Source organism: Cebidichthys violaceus, unplaced genomic scaffold, assembly GCF_023349555.1.
Source record: "Cebidichthys violaceus isolate CVI_PGR_0920_01 unplaced genomic scaffold, fCebVio1.0.p SCAF_32, whole genome shotgun sequence".
NCBI lineage: Eukaryota > Metazoa > Chordata > Actinopteri > Perciformes > Stichaeidae > Cebidichthys > Cebidichthys violaceus.
The window spans coordinates 1350429-1366767 of record NW_027176506.1 but is presented as its reverse complement, the minus strand read 5'-3'; the positions used below and the strand labels follow the sequence as shown (position 1 = coordinate 1366767).

Sequence of the window (16339 nt, the reverse complement as noted above, 5' to 3'; positions counted from 1 at the left end):
GAGTTTAGTCGACAACAACTGTCACTCAATGGCACAGCAGCTGTGACTGAATCCATTCAGAAATCATGTTGTCTGGCATCTGAAATGTTTGCAATCAAGTGTGAATGTAGCATGATCTTGGGCACATGCGTAAAAGTCATTTTCAGCAGTTTCCGTAGTGTAGTGGTTATCACGTTTGCCTAACACGCAAAAGGTCCCCTGTTCAAAACAGGGAGGAAACACTCTTCTTATTCCTGCTTACTCCACACAATAAAACTCTACTTAGAGGAATTGTCAGTAAATTGGATAATAAGTACAACTCCCCCAGTGTTAGCTCTTCCTCCACACAATCAAAATCTTTTGAGTTGTGTTCCCAGCAAACTGGATGAGAAGAAGCACGATGTGAATAATGTTTTCTCTCAGAGATACTTGAACTCAGTCATTTTGGGCAGTCACTCACTCCCATCTAGGGGTGAGCAATCCTCCACTCTCTGGTTGTGAACCACGGCTTCGTACTTGTAGGTGCTATCTGTAATAGTGATTGCTTCACACTCGACTGCAAACTGCCCCAGTGTGTGCTGAAGGTCACGGCCTGATGAAGCCAACAGATCAACATCATCTGCAAAGAGCAGAGAAGCAATTCTGAGGTCCCTCAGCTGCACCTCGAGTTGAGTTGGTCGGGATCCGGAGTTCCTCACAGGGCTCGTTCCACCATCTGACAATACCCCGAGTCAGGGACAGCAGTTCTCCTCCCTTGTAGGTGCCGACTCTCATTCCAACCGCTTCACACTTGACTGAAAACTGGACCTTGTGTGCTGCTCCTGAGTAGTCTTATTGTTTGCCAGAACTTCCTTGAGACCAACCAGAAGTCCTTCTCCATGGCTTCCCCCTAAACCAATGTGTGGTAAGAATATCACATTTCATGGACAAATGATTTGAGATATCAGCATGTTGGTAGTGATGAATTTTCCATTCTGATGAGCAGTGAAAAACTTTCATGCATGCTGTGGTTGTTGATCATATCGTCAACGTGAAGCGGTCTCTGACAGGAGGAACACGCTTGATATGTCACCACAATCTGTGTTAAATGGCTGTTGTCTTACTTGCAGCTGGTAGAAAACTCCCCGTCAGGGAATCGAACCCTGGTCTTCCCCGTGACAAGCGGAGATACTGTCCACTATACTAACGAGGACTGCTCCAGTACCACTTTTGGCTAGGAAAAAAAAACAGGTGGCGCTGTTCCGGCCTTTAAAGGGAATTCTTAGAGCTATACAAGGGAGGCTTTGAGTTTAGTCCACAACAACTGTCACTCAATGGCACAGCAGCTGTGACTGAATCCATTCAGAAATCATGTTGTCTGGCATCTGAAATGTTTGCAATCAAGTGTGAATGTAGCATGATCTTGGGCACATGCGTAAAAGTCATTTTCAGCAGTTTCCGTAGTGTAGTGGTTATCACGTTTGCCTCACATGCAAAAGGTCCCCCGTTCGAAACTGGGTGGAAACACGCTTCTTATTCCTGCTTACTCCACACAATAAAACTCTCCTGAGAGGAATTGTCAGTAAATTGGATAATAAGTACAACTCCCCCAGTGTTAGCTCGTCCACCACACAATCAAAGTCTTTTGAGTTGTGTTCCCAGCAAACTGGATGAAAAGAAGCACTATGTGAATAATGTTTTCTCTCAGAGATACTTGAACTCGGTCATTTTGGGCAGTCACTCACTCCCATCTAGGGGTGAGCAATCCTCCACTCTCTGGTTGTGAACCACGGCTTCGTACTTGTAGGTGCTATCTGTAATAGTGATTGCTTCACACTCGACTGCAAACTGCCCCAGTGTGTGCTGAAGGTCACGGCCTGATGAAGCCAACAGATCAACATCATCTGCAAAGAGCAGAGAAGCAATTCTGAGGTCCCTCAGCTGCACCTCGAGTTGAGTTAGTCGGGATCCGGAGTTCCTCACAGGGCTCGTTCCACCATCTGACAATACCCCGAGTCAGGGACAGCAGTTCTCCTCCCTTGTAGGTGCCGACTCTCATTCCAACCGCTTCACACTTGACTGAAAACTGGACCTTGTGTGCTGCTCCTGAGTAGTCTTATTGTTTGCCAGAACTTCCTTGAGACCAACCAGAAGTCCTTCTCCATGGCTTCCCCCCTAAACCAATGTGTGGTAAGAATATCACATTTCATGGACAAATGATTTGAGATATCAGCATGTTGGTAGTGATGAATTTTCCATTCTGATGAGCAGTGAAAAACTTTCATGCATGCTGTGGTTGTTGATCATATCGTCAACGTGAAGCGGTCTCTGACAGGAGGAACACGCTTGATATGTCACCACAATCTGTGTTAAATGGCTGTTGTCTTACTTGCAGCTGGTAGAAAACTCCCCGTCAGGGAATCGAACCCTGGTCTTCCCCGTGACAAGCGGAGATACTGTCCACTATACTAACGAGGACTGCTCCAGTACCACTTTTGGCTAGGAAAAAAAAACAGGTGGCGCTGTTCCGGCCTTTAAAGGGAATTCTTAGAGCTATACAAGGGAGGCTTTGAGTTTAGTCGACAACAACTGTCACTCAATGGCACAGCAGCTGTGACTGAATCCATTCAGAAATCATGTTGTCTGGCATCTGAAATGTTTGCAATCAAGTGTGAATGTAGCATGATCTTGGGCACATGCGTAAAAGTCATTTTCAGCAGTTTCCGTAGTGTAGTGGTTATCACGTTTGCCTCACATGCAAAAGGTCCCCCGTTCGAAACTGGGTGGAAACACGCTTCTTATTCCTGCTTACTCCACACAATAAAACTCTCCTGAGAGGAATTGTCAGTAAATTGGATAATAAGTACAACTCCCCCAGTGTTAGCTCGTCCACCACACAATCAAAGTCTTTTGAGTTGTGTTCCCAGCAAACTGGATGAAAAGAAGCACTATGTGAATAATGTTTTCTCTCAGAGATACTTGAACTCGGTCATTTTGGGCAGTCACTCACTCCCATCTAGGGGTGAGCAATCCTCCACTCTCTGGTTGTGAACCACGGCTTCGTACTTGTAGGTGCTATCTGTAATAGTGATTGCTTCACACTCGACTGCAAACTGCCCCAGTGTGTGCTGAAGGTCACGGCCTGATGAAGCCAACAGATCAACATCATCTGCAAAGAGCAGAGAAGCAATTCTGAGGTCCCTCAGCTGCACCTCGAGTTGAGTTAGTCGGGATCCGGAGTTCCTCACAGGGCTCGTTCCACCATCTGACAATACCCCGAGTCAGGGACAGCAGTTCTCCTCCCTTGTAGGTGCCGACTCTCATTCCAACCGCTTCACACTTGACTGAAAACTGGACCTTGTGTGCTGCTCCTGAGTAGTCTTATTGTTTGCCAGAACTTCCTTGAGACCAACCAGAAGTCCTTCTCCATGGCTTCCCCCCTAAACCAATGTGTGGTAAGAATATCACATTTCATGGACAAATGATTTGAGATATCAGCATGTTGGTAGTGATGAATTTTCCATTCTGATGAGCAGTGAAAAACTTTCATGCATGCTGTGGTTGTTGATCATATCGTCAACGTGAAGCGGTCTCTGACAGGAGGAACACGCTTGATATGTCACCACAATCTGTGTTAAATGGCTGTTGTCTTACTTGCAGCTGGTAGAAAACTCCCCGTCAGGGAATCGAACCCTGGTCTTCCCCGTGACAAGCGGAGATACTGTCCACTATACTAACGAGGACTGCTCCAGTACCACTTTTGGCTAGGAAAAAAAAACAGGTGGCGCTGTTCCGGCCTTTAAAGGGAATTCTTAGAGCTATACAAGGGAGGCTTTGAGTTTAGTCGACAACAACTGTCACTCAATGGCACAGCAGCTGTGACTGAATCCATTCAGAAATCATGTTGTCTGGCATCTGAAATGTTTGCAATCAAGTGTGAATGTAGCATGATCTTGGGCACATGCGTAAAAGTCATTTTCAGCAGTTTCCGTAGTGTAGTGGTTATCACGTTTGCCTAACACGCAAAAGGTCCCCTGTTCAAAACAGGGAGGAAACACTCTTCTTATTCCTGCTTACTCCACACAATAAAACTCTCCTTAGAGGAATTGTCAGTAAATTGGATAATAAGTACAACTCCCCCAGTGTTAGCTCTTCCTCCACACAATCAAAATCTTTTGAGTTGTGTTCCCAGCAAACTGGATGAGAAGAAGCACGATGTGAATAATGTTTTCTCTCAGAGATACTTGAACTCAGTCATTTTGGGCAGTCACTCTCTCCCATCTAGGGGTGAGCAATCCTCCACTCTCTGGTTGTGAACCACGGCTTCGTACTTGTAGGTGCTATCTGTAATAGTGATTGCTTCACACTCGACTGCAAACTGCCCCAGTGTGTGCTGAAGGTCACGGCCTGATGAAGCCAACAGATCAACATCATCTGCAAAGAGCAGAGAAGCAATTCTGAGGTCCCTCAGCTGCACCTCGAGTTGAGTTGGTCGGGATCCGGAGTTCCTCACAGGGCTCGTTCCACCATCTGACAATACCCCGAGTCAGGGACAGCAGTTCTCCTCCCTTGTAGGTGCCGACTCTCATTCCAACCGCTTCACACTTGACTGAAAACTGGACCTTGTGTGCTGCTCCTGAGTAGTCTCATTGTTGGCCAGAACTTCCTTGAGACCAACCAGAAGTCCTTCTCCATGGCTTCCCCCCTAAACCAATGTGTGGTAAGAATATCACATTTCATGGACAAATGATTTGAGATATCAGCATGTTGGTAGTGATGAATTTTCCATTCTGATGAGCAGTGAAAAACTTTCATGCATGCTGTGGTTGTTGATCATATCGTCAATGTGAAGTGGTCTCTGACAGGAGGAACACGCTTGATATGTCACCACAATCTGTGTTAAATGGCTGTTGTCTTACTTGCAGCTGGTAGAAAACTCCCCGTCAGGGAATCGAACCCTGGTCTTCCCCGTGACAAGCGGAGATACTGTCCACTATACTAACGAGGACTGCTCCAGTACCACTTTTGGCTAGGAAAAAAAAACAGGTGGCGCTGTTCCGGCCTTTAAAGGGAATTCTTAGAGCTATACAAGGGAGGCTTTGAGTTTAGTCGACAACAACTGTCACTCAATGGCACAGCAGCTGTGACTGAATCCATTCAGAAATCATGTTGTCTGGCATCTGAAATGTTTGCAATCAAGTGTGAATGTAGCATGATCTTGGGCACATGCGTAAAAGTCATTTTCAGCAGTTTCCGTAGTGTAGTGGTTATCACGTTTGCCTAACACGCAAAAGGTCCCCTGTTCAAAACAGGGAGGAAACACTCTTCTTATTCCTGCTTACTCCACACAATAAAACTCTACTTAGAGGAATTGTCAGTAAATTGGATAATAAGTACAACTCCCCCAGTGTTAGCTCTTCCTCCACACAATCAAAATCTTTTGAGTTGTGTTCCCAGCAAACTGGATGAGAAGAAGCACGATGTGAATAATGTTTTCTCTCAGAGATACTTGAACTCAGTCATTTTGGGCAGTCACTCACTCCCATCTAGGGGTGAGCAATCCTCCACTCTCTGGTTGTGAACCACGGCTTCGTACTTGTAGGTGCTATCTGTAATAGTGATTGCTTCACACTCGACTGCAAACTGCCCCAGTGTGTGCTGAAGGTCACGGCCTGATGAAGCCAACAGATCAACATCATCTGCAAAGAGCAGAGAAGCAATTCTGAGGTCCCTCAGCTGCACCTCGAGTTGAGTTGGTCGGGATCCGGAGTTCCTCACAGGGCTCGTTCCACCATCTGACAATACCCCGAGTCAGGGACAGCAGTTCTCCTCCCTTGTAGGTGCCGACTCTCATTCCAACCGCTTCACACTTGACTGAAAACTGGACCTTGTGTGCTGCTCCTGAGTAGTCTTATTGTTTGCCAGAACTTCCTTGAGACCAACCAGAAGTCCTTCTCCATGGCTTCCCCCTAAACCAATGTGTGGTAAGAATATCACATTTCATGGACAAATGATTTGAGATATCAGCATGTTGGTAGTGATGAATTTTCCATTCTGATGAGCAGTGAAAAACTTTCATGCATGCTGTGGTTGTTGATCATATCGTCAACGTGAAGCGGTCTCTGACAGGAGGAACACGCTTGATATGTCACCACAATCTGTGTTAAATGGCTGTTGTCTTACTTGCAGCTGGTAGAAAACTCCCCGTCAGGGAATCGAACCCTGGTCTTCCCCGTGACAAGCGGAGATACTGTCCACTATACTAACGAGGACTGCTCCAGTACCACTTTTGGCTAGGAAAAAAAAACAGGTGGCGCTGTTCCGGCCTTTAAAGGGAATTCTTAGAGCTATACAAGGGAGGCTTTGAGTTTAGTCCACAACAACTGTCACTCAATGGCACAGCAGCTGTGACTGAATCCATTCAGAAATCATGTTGTCTGGCATCTGAAATGTTTGCAATCAAGTGTGAATGTAGCATGATCTTGGGCACATGCGTAAAAGTCATTTTCAGCATTTTCCGTAGTGTAGTGGTTATCACGTTTGCCTAACACGCAAAAGGTCCCCTGTTCAAAACAGGGAGGAAACACTCTTCTTATTCCTGCTTACTCCACACAATAAAACTCTACTTAGAGGAATTGTCAGTAAATTGGATAATAAGTACAACTCCCCCAGTGTTAGCTCTTCCTCCACACAATCAAAATCTTTTGAGTTGTGTTCCCAGCAAACTGGATGAGAAGAAGCACGATGTGAATAATGTTTTCTCTCAGAGATACTTGAACTCAGTCATTTTGGGCAGTCACTCTCTCCCATCTAGGGGTGAGCAATCCTCCACTCTCTGGTTGTGAACCACGGCTTCGTACTTGTAGGTGCTATCTGTAATAGTGATTGCTTCACACTCGACTGCAAACTGCCCCAGTGTGTGCTGAAGGTCACGGCCTGATGAAGCCAACAGATCAACATCATCTGCAAAGAGCAGAGAAGCAATTCTGAGGTCCCTCAGCTGCACCTCGAGTTGAGTTGGTCGGGATCCGGAGTTCCTCACAGGGCTCGTTCCACCATCTGACAATACCCCGAGTCAGGGACAGCAGTTCTCCTCCCTTGTAGGTGCCGACTCTCATTCCAACCGCTTCACACTTGACTGAAAACTGGACCTTGTGTGCTGCTCCTGAGTAGTCTCATTGTTGGCCAGAACTTCCTTGAGACCAACCAGAAGTCCTTCTCCATGGCTTCCCCCCTAAACCAATGTGTGGTAAGAATATCACACTTCATGGACAAATGATTTGAGATATCAGCATGTTGGTAGTGATGAATTTTCCATTCTGATGAGCAGTGAAAAACTTTCATGCATGCTGTGGTTGTTGATCATATCGTCAATGTGAAGTGGTCTCTGACAGGAGGAACACGCTTGATATGTCACCACAATCTGTGTTAAATGGCTGTTGTCTTACTTGCAGCTGGTAGAAAACTCCCCGTCAGGGAATCGAACCCTGGTCTTCCTCGTGACAAGCGGAGATACTGTCCACTATACTAACGAGGACTGCTCCAGTACCACTTTTGGCTAGGAAAAAAAAACAGGTGGCGCTGTTCCGGCCTTTAAAGGGAATTCTTAGAGCTATACAAGGGAGGCTTTGAGTTTAGTCGACAACAACTGTCACTCAATGGCACAGCAGCTGTGACTGAATCCATTCAGAAATCATGTTGTCTGGCATCTGAAATGTTTGCAATCAAGTGTGAATGTAGCATGATCTTGGGCACATGCGTAAATGTCATTTTCAGCAGTTTCCGTAGTGTAGTGGTTATCACGTTTGCCTAACACGCAAAAGGTCCCCTGTTCAAAACAGGGAGGAAACACTCTTCTTATTCCTGCTTACTCCACACAATAAAACTCTACTTAGAGGAATTGTCAGTAAATTGGATAATAAGTACAACTCCCCCAGTGTTAGCTCTTCCTCCACACAATCAAAATCTTTTGAGTTGTGTTCCCAGCAAACTGGATGAGAAGAAGCACGATGTGAATAATGTTTTCTCTCAGAGATACTTGAACTCAGTCATTTTGGGCAGTCACTCACTCCCATCTAGGGGTGAGCAATCCTCCACTCTCTGGTTGTGAACCACGGCTTCGTACTTGTAGGTGCTATCTGTAATAGTGATTGCTTCACACTCGACTGCAAACTGCCCCAGTGTGTGCTGAAGGTCACGGCCTGATGAAGCCAACAGATCAACATCATCTGCAAAGAGCAGAGAAGCAATTCTGAGGTCCCTCAGCTGCACCTCGAGTTGAGTTGGTCGGGATCCGGAGTTCCTCACAGGGCTCGTTCCACCATCTGACAATACCCCGAGTCAGGGACAGCAGTTCTCCTCCCTTGTAGGTGCCGACTCTCATTCCAACCGCTTCACACTTGACTGAAAACTGGACCTTGTGTGCTGCTCCTGAGTAGTCTCATTGTTGGCCAGAACTTCCTTGAGACCAACCAGAAGTCCTTCTCCATGGCTTCCCCCCTAAACCAATGTGTGGTAAGAATATCACATTTCATGGACAAATGATTTGAGATATCAGCATGTTGGTAGTGATGAATTTTCCATTCTGATGAGCAGTGAAAAACTTTCATGCATGCTGTGGTTGTTGATCATATCGTCAATGTGAAGTGGTCTCTGACAGGAGGAACACGCTTGATATGTCACCACAATCTGTGTTAAATGGCTGTTGTCTTACTTGCAGCTGGTAGAAAACTCCCCGTCAGGGAATCGAACCCTGGTCTTCCCCGTGACAAGCGGAGATACTGTCCACTATACTAACGAGGACTGCTCCAGTACCACTTTTGGCTAGGAAAAAAAAACAGGTGGCGCTGTTCCGGCCTTTAAAGGGAATTCTTAGAGCTATACAAGGGAGGCTTTGAGTTTAGTCGACAACAACTGTCACTCAATGGCACAGCAGCTGTGACTGAATCCATTCAGAAATCATGTTGTCTGGCATCTGAAATGTTTGCAATCAAGTGTGAATGTAGCATGATCTTGGGCACATGCGTAAAAGTCATTTTCAGCAGTTTCCGTAGTGTAGTGGTTATCACGTTTGCCTAACACGCAAAAGGTCCCCTGTTCAAAACAGGGAGGAAACACTCTTCTTATTCCTGCTTACTCCACACAATAAAACTCTACTTAGAGGAATTGTCAGTAAATTGGATAATAAGTACAACTCCCCCAGTGTTAGCTCTTCCTCCACACAATCAAAATCTTTTGAGTTGTGTTCCCAGCAAACTGGATGAGAAGAAGCACGATGTGAATAATGTTTTCTCTCAGAGATACTTGAACTCAGTCATTTTGGGCAGTCACTCACTCCCATCTAGGGGTGAGCAATCCTCCACTCTCTGGTTGTGAACCACGGCTTCGTACTTGTAGGTGCTATCTGTAATAGTGATTGCTTCACACTCGACTGCAAACTGCCCCAGTGTGTGCTGAAGGTCACGGCCTGATGAAGCCAACAGATCAACATCATCTGCAAAGAGCAGAGAAGCAATTCTGAGGTCCCTCAGCTGCACCTCGAGTTGAGTTGGTCGGGATCCGGAGTTCCTCACAGGGCTCGTTCCACCATCTGACAATACCCCGAGTCAGGGACAGCAGTTCTCCTCCCTTGTAGGTGCCGACTCTCATTCCAACCGCTTCACACTTGACTGAAAACTGGACCTTGTGTGCTGCTCCTGAGTAGTCTCATTGTTGGCCAGAACTTCCTTGAGACCAACCAGAAGTCCTTCTCCATGGCTTCCCCCCTAAACCAATGTGTGGTAAGAATATCACATTTCATGGACAAATGATTTGAGATATCAGCATGTTGGTAGTGATGAATTTTCCATTCTGATGAGCAGTGAAAAACTTTCATGCATGCTGTGGTTGTTGATCATATCGTCAATGTGAAGTGGTCTCTGACAGGAGGAACACGCTTGATATGTCACCACAATCTGTGTTAAATGGCTGTTGTCTTACTTGCAGCTGGTAGAAAACTCCCCGTCAGGGAATCGAACCCTGGTCTTCCGCATGACAAGCGGAGATACTGTCCACTATACTAACGAGGACTGCTCCAGTACCACTTTTGGCTAGGAAAAAAAAACAGGTGGCGCTGTTCCGGCCTTTAAAGGGAATTCTTAGACCTATACAAGGGAGGCTTTGAGTTTAGTCGACAACAACTGTCACTCAATGGCACAGCAGCTGTGACTGAATCCATTCAGAAATCATGTTGTCTGGCATCTGAAATGTTTGCAATCAAGTGTGAATGTAGCATGATCTTGGGCACATGCGTAAAAGTCATTTTCAGCAGTTTCCGTAGTGTAGTGGTTATCACATTTGCCTCACATGCAAAAGGTCCCCTGTTCGAAACTTGGCGGAAACACTCTTCTTTATTCCTGCTTACTCCACACAATAAAACTCTCCTTAGAAGAATTGTCAGTAAATTGGATAATAAGTACAACTCCCCCAGTGTTAGCTCTTCTTCCACACAATCAAAGTCTTTTGAGTTGTGTTCCCAGCAAACTGGATGAAAAGAAGCACTATGTGAATAATGTTTTCTCTCAGAGATACTTGAACTCGGTCATTTTGGGCAGTCACTCTCTCCCATCTAGGGGTGAGCAATCCTCCACTCTCTGGTTGTGAACCACGGCTTCGTACTTGTAGGTGCTATCTGTAATAGTGATTGCTTCACACTCGACTGCAAACTGCCCCAGTGTGTGCTGAAGGTCACGGCCTGATGAAGCCAACAGATCAACATCATCTGCAAAGAGCAGAGAAGCAATTCTGAGGTCCCTCAGCTGCACCTCGAGTTGAGTTGGTCGGGATCCGGAGTTCCTCACAGGGCTCGTTCCACCATCTGACAATACCCCGAGTCAGGGACAGCAGTTCTCCTCCCTTGTAGGTGCCGACTCTCATTCCAACCGCTTCACACTTGACTGAAAACTGGACCTTGTGTGCTGCTCCTGAGTAGTCTTATTGTTGGCCAGAACTTCCTTGAGACCAACCAGAAGTCCTTCTCCATGGCTTCCCCCCTAAACCAATGTGTGGTAAGAATATCACATTTCATGGACAAATGATTTGAGATATCAGCATGTTGGTAGTGATGAATTTTCCATTCTGATGAGCAGTGAAAAACTTTCATGCATGCTGTGGTTGTTGATCATATCGTTAATGTGAAGCGGTCTCAGACAGGAGGAACACGCTTGATAGGTCACCAAAATCTGTGTTAAATGGCTGTTGTCTTACTTGCAGCTGGTAGAAAACTCCCCTTCATGGAATCGAACCCTGGTCTTCCGCATGACAAGCTGAGATACTGTCCACTATACTAACGAGGACTGCTCCAGTACCACTTTTGGCTAGGAAAAAAAAACAGGTGGCGCTGTTCCGGCCTTTAAAGGGAATTCTTAGAGCTATACCAGGGAGGCTTTGAGTTTAGTCGACAACAACTGTCACTCAATGGCACAGCAGCTGTGACTGAATCCATTCAGAAATCATGTTGTCTGGCATCTGAAATGTTTGCAATCAAGTGTGAATGTAGCATGATCTTGGGCACATGCGTAAAAGTCATTTTCAGCAGTTTCCGTAGTGTAGTGGTTATCACGTTTGCCTAACACGCAAAAGGTCCCCTGTTCAAAACAGGGAGGAAACACTCTTCTTATTCCTGCTTACTCCACACAATAAAACTCTACTTAGAGGAATTGTCAGTAAATTGGATAATAAGTACAACTCCCCCAGTGTTAGCTCTTCCTCCACACAATCAAAATCTTTTGAGTTGTGTTCCCAGCAAACTGGATGAGAAGAAGCACGATGTGAATAATGTTTTCTCTCAGAGATACTTGAACTCAGTCATTTTGGGCAGTCACTCACTCCCATCTAGGGGTGAGCAATCCTCCACTCTCTGGTTGTGAACCACGGCTTCGTACTTGTAGGTGCTATCTGTAATAATGATTGCTTCACACTCGACTGCAAACTGCCCCAGTGTGTGCTGAAGGTCACGGCCTGATGAAGCCAACAGATCAACATCATCTGCAAAGAGCAGAGAAGCAATTCTGAGGTCCCTCAGCTGCACCTCGAGTTGAGTTGGTCGGGATCCGGAGTTCCTCACAGGGCTCGTTCCACCATCTGACAATACCCCGAGTCAGGGACAGCAGTTCTCCTCCCTTGTAGGTGCCGACTCTCATTCCAACCGCTTCACACTTGACTGAAAACTGGACCTTGTGTGCTGCTCCTGAGTAGTCTCATTGTTGGCCAGAACTTCCTTGAGACCAACCAGAAGTCCTTCTCCATGGCTTCCCCCCTAAACCAATGTGTGGTAAGAATATCACATTTCATGGACAAATGATTTGAGATATCAGCATGTTGGTAGTGATGAATTTTCCATTCTGATGAGCAGTGAAAAACTTTCATGCATGCTGTGGTTGTTGATCATATCGTCAATGTGAAGTGGTCTCTGACAGGAGGAACACGCTTGATATGTCACCACAATCTGTGTTAAATGGCTGTTGTCTTACTTGCAGCTGGTAGAAAACTCCCCGTCAGGGAATCGAACCCTGGTCTTCCGCATGACAAGCGGAGATACTGTCCACTATACTAACGAGGACTGCTCCAGTACCACTTTTGGCTAGGAAAAAAAAACAGGTGGCGCTGTTCCGGCCTTTAAAGGGAATTCTTAGAGCTATACAAGGGAGGCTTTGAGTTTAGTCGACAACAACTGTCACTCAATGGCACAGCAGCTGTGACTGAATCCATTCAGAAATCATGTTGTCTGGCATCTGAAATGTTTGCAATCAAGTGTGAATGTAGCATGATCTTGGGCACATGCGTAAAAGTCATTTTCAGCAGTTTCCGTAGTGTAGTGGTTATCACGTTTGCCTCACATTTGAAGGCCAGCCGCGTATACCTGTAGAAGACATCTTCATGACCAGAAGCTCTTCCAAGAAGAGGTGGTTCAATTCCCACCCAAACTAAATGTTTGGTATTTGGTTGAAATGATTAGCTACAGAATGTGGCCATAATGCAAAAACAATGATAGTTTATTAGTAATAGCATTCATACCTAAACATGAAGTGAGTGCTTCACATCAAAGAAAAGATGGAATAATATATTTTGAAGTAATTATGTAAATAAGACACTAATCTCCAAATATTATGCTGTAGCTCTACTGATATTAAAGTAAAACAATAGATGTTTATTGTACAGATGTGTAAGCGTACAGCTGAGCATATATAATGATTGAATATTTAATATTCTATGCATTACTACCCCTAAAGTAAAGACAGTCAGAGTGATGCTTTCAAGGTATTTTATTGAAAACGGCTGAATTCTAAAATGCACAAAAACAAAATGCCACCAAAACATCATATATAAAACAAATGAACAGTAAATTAAATATACAGTATATATACAGTAGATGGTGTATCCATAAACATATTTACAAGTGCTGAAACAATATACAATATCTACATTCTAATTCAATAACAGTATTTATTCTAATGTAATAATCACATGTGTACTAGTTTGGTGAGTTGGTGGTCACTCCCTCTCAGCCTCATAGAAGTCAGACTGTGAGAAGTGTCTCCAGGTCTTCTCTGTCACCATGTCCTGGTCCTTGTAGAAGGAAAACACTCTGGAGGGGCAGTAGATGTTCTTCCCTGACACCCCGGGGAAGCTGCTGAGCACATGAGGGCTGCTGGGGCCCTGATTCAGAGGCTGCTGACTGAACCTGCACAGGCGACCTGTTGGCAGCTGCACCGCTGACTCCCTCTTCTTCCTCTCCTCTGCCACCTTCCTCCACTCAGCCCCCCTCTGCTTGGCAGCCTCCAGCTCCCGCTCAAAGAATGGAGTCTCTGCAAAGTCCTCAAAGGACACGCGGGGGTCTTTGAGGCCTTCTCCTGCATAAGTCTTAAATACTTTTGTCGAGCAGTAAAAGTACTTCACTGTCGGACTCTGAAAAAAAAAAAAAAAAGTGAACTGAGGAACCGTCGCCATGGTACCGGGACTTTGGCTGACCGCAGGCTAAACAGTTCCTGGTCGTCTTCTTCTGCTGCTGCTGCTGCTTCTCCAGGATCTCTGCCACAATCTTCTCCACTGTAACCCGGCTAAGTGACTCTTCGTGAGGAGGAGCCACAGGTGGGGGAGGAGCCACAGGTGGAGGGTTGAGGGTTGCAAGAGGCAGGGTTGTGACAGGCACACTGACCGCTTGGCTGCCGGTGGTCAAACTCTGCCACAGCTGCTGCGTCTCCAAGACCTTCTCCGGGCTGGTGTTGAGGGAGGAGCTGGTGTTTCTTAATTTGGCCAGATGTTTGACATATCTCGAGATGTGTGAAACATCTGATCACAGTCTCTATTTTACAGCCAACATATTTAATTTGTGTTATTAAAAAGGTGCAACACAGACATTTTGATCTATTCATCTAATATGTATTGACTTAATAGGATTAAATGCTTCATGTCAGTCTTTTTGTTAGTAGTCCAAATAAAAAAAAAATACAAGAACACAGTAAATAACTTTACACTGTAAATTAAAGTACACAGAGTCACGGTTTAATTCCAATACAACAGGAATAAAACAATAATGCATCAGGATGTTTCCTTTCATTTATTTTTAACAATCATCTCGTCTCTTAACTATTAACATGATAAACAAATAGTTTAAACAGAAACACTGAACACGTTCATTAAAGGCTGTAAATCTTGTGCTTGGACCCGAAAACACAAACCATATACAGGTGTTGGTCATATAATTAGAATATCATCAAAAAGTTGATTTATTTCACTAATTCCATTCAAAAAGTGAAACTTGTCTATTATATTCATTCATTACACACAGACTGATATATTTCAAATGTTTATTTCTTTTAATTTTGATGATTATAACTGACAACTAAGGAAAATCCCAAATTCAGTATCTCAGAAAATTAGAATATTGTGAAAAGGTTCAATATTGAAAACATCTGGTGCCACACGCTAATCAGCTAATTAACTCAAAACACCTGCAAAGGCCTTTAAATGGTCTCTCAGTCTAGTTCTGTAGGCTACACAATCATGGGGAGGACTGCTGACTTGACAGTTGTCCAAAAGACGACCATTGACACCTTGCACAAGGAGGGCAAGACACAAAAGGTCATTGCATTCCTTGTGTCAAGCCACTCCTGAACAACAGACAGCGTCAGAAGCATCTCGCCTGGGCTAAAGACAAAAAGGACTGGACTGCTGCTGAGTTGTCCAAAGTTATGTTCTCTGATGAAAGTAAATTTTGCATTTCCTTTGGAAATCAGGGTCCCAGAGTCTGGAGGAAGAGAGGAGAGACACACAATCCACGTTGCTTGAGGTCCAGTGTAAAGTCTCCACAGTCAGTGATGGTTTGGGGTGCCATGTCATCCGCTGGTGTCGGTCCACTGTGTTTTCTGAGGTCCAAGTTCAACGCAGCCGTATACCAGGAAGTTTTAGAGCACTTCATGCTTCCTGCTGCTGACCAACTTTATGGAGATGCGGATTTCATTTTCCAACAGGACTTGGCACCTGCACACAGTGCCAAAGCAACCAGTACCTGGTTTAACCAGATACACCCGAGGGTCCCCCATTTGGACGCAGAGTACATCAAAACTTAGAGAGTTTTGTGTTAAAAGTAACTGGCAGAGAACCCACGAAGAACGAATATAGTGATGTTATAGTTCTGCAGAAACCTCAGCGTCCTGGGAACAACATGAACTAGGTCACTTCTACATGAGACAAACACATCTCCCATCAGCCAAGCAAACAAATAACAAAATATCATAAATCATACTCGATATGACTGGGACAGACCGGAGAAAAAGGCTGCTACACTCCGTTAGCAACGTGCTACCTACGAACATGCAGCATGAAAAAGCACGAGCGCCTGACGGAGATTACGGACATAGTTTCCATTTCTCTCCCCGGTAAACCATCGCAGAGATATTCAGCTTCGAACACAAAAAGTCACACAGCTTTCATCGAATATTGTACTTACTTTTGGTCGAATCTCAGCGAAAAAATGGAATATCTCCGTACTTCCAACGCATGTTTGTCCAGCTGCTGGTGCTCCGTGTGAATCCGTTCGATTCGTGTCTCTCCGACACTCCTCGGATTCTTGGGAGGGTTGGAAGCTCAGCAAATCAGATTTCAGAGCTGGACCTTTTTGAGCTTTATTGGCTAATAGTGCTGTCAATCATCTAGCTTTCAATTCCAGGCAATTCTATTGGCTCCTACGGTTCGAAGGATGTCTCAATGGTGAAAATCGGAGAAGGGGGGGCTGAGATACAGCCCTGAACAGAGAGTCGAAGCAGGATTTGACCTTAAACTAAATAACTAAAAAGGGCATAGAAAGAGCTTAAAACACTCAAAAAAGGTCCAATCTTCGGTC

The 16339-nt window shown here is 45.1% G+C and overlaps 11 non-coding genes across 11 annotated transcripts; 9 read left to right on the top strand and 2 right to left on the bottom strand.

Moving 5' to 3' along the window:
- Positions 1–148: 148 nt before the first annotated feature.
- On the top strand, positions 149–221 carry trnav-aac (transfer RNA valine (anticodon AAC)). The gene has a single exon. It is a non-coding gene; the product is annotated as a tRNA-Val (tRNA).
- Positions 222–1412: 1191 nt separating this feature from the next.
- Positions 1413–1485, top strand: trnav-cac (transfer RNA valine (anticodon CAC)). The gene has a single exon. It is a non-coding gene; the product is annotated as a tRNA-Val (tRNA).
- A 1192-nt stretch (positions 1486–2677) lies between these two features.
- trnav-cac (transfer RNA valine (anticodon CAC)) lies at positions 2678–2750 on the top strand. Its single transcript has one exon. It is a non-coding gene; the product is annotated as a tRNA-Val (tRNA).
- Positions 2751–3942: 1192 nt separating this feature from the next.
- trnav-aac (transfer RNA valine (anticodon AAC)) lies at positions 3943–4015 on the top strand. The gene has a single exon. It is a non-coding gene; the product is annotated as a tRNA-Val (tRNA).
- A 1192-nt stretch (positions 4016–5207) lies between these two features.
- trnav-aac (transfer RNA valine (anticodon AAC)) lies at positions 5208–5280 on the top strand. Its single transcript has one exon. It is a non-coding gene; the product is annotated as a tRNA-Val (tRNA).
- A 1191-nt stretch (positions 5281–6471) lies between these two features.
- Positions 6472–6544, top strand: trnav-aac (transfer RNA valine (anticodon AAC)). The gene has a single exon. It is a non-coding gene; the product is annotated as a tRNA-Val (tRNA).
- Positions 6545–7736: 1192 nt separating this feature from the next.
- trnav-aac (transfer RNA valine (anticodon AAC)) lies at positions 7737–7809 on the top strand. The gene has a single exon. It is a non-coding gene; the product is annotated as a tRNA-Val (tRNA).
- Positions 7810–9001: 1192 nt separating this feature from the next.
- Positions 9002–9074, top strand: trnav-aac (transfer RNA valine (anticodon AAC)). The gene has a single exon. It is a non-coding gene; the product is annotated as a tRNA-Val (tRNA).
- Positions 9075–9953: 879 nt separating this feature from the next.
- trnad-guc (transfer RNA aspartic acid (anticodon GUC)) lies at positions 9954–10025 on the bottom strand. The gene has a single exon. It is a non-coding gene; the product is annotated as a tRNA-Asp (tRNA).
- A 1507-nt stretch (positions 10026–11532) lies between these two features.
- trnav-aac (transfer RNA valine (anticodon AAC)) lies at positions 11533–11605 on the top strand. The gene has a single exon. It is a non-coding gene; the product is annotated as a tRNA-Val (tRNA).
- Positions 11606–12484: 879 nt separating this feature from the next.
- On the bottom strand, positions 12485–12556 carry trnad-guc (transfer RNA aspartic acid (anticodon GUC)). Its single transcript has one exon. It is a non-coding gene; the product is annotated as a tRNA-Asp (tRNA).
- Positions 12557–16339: the final 3783 nt, after the last annotated feature.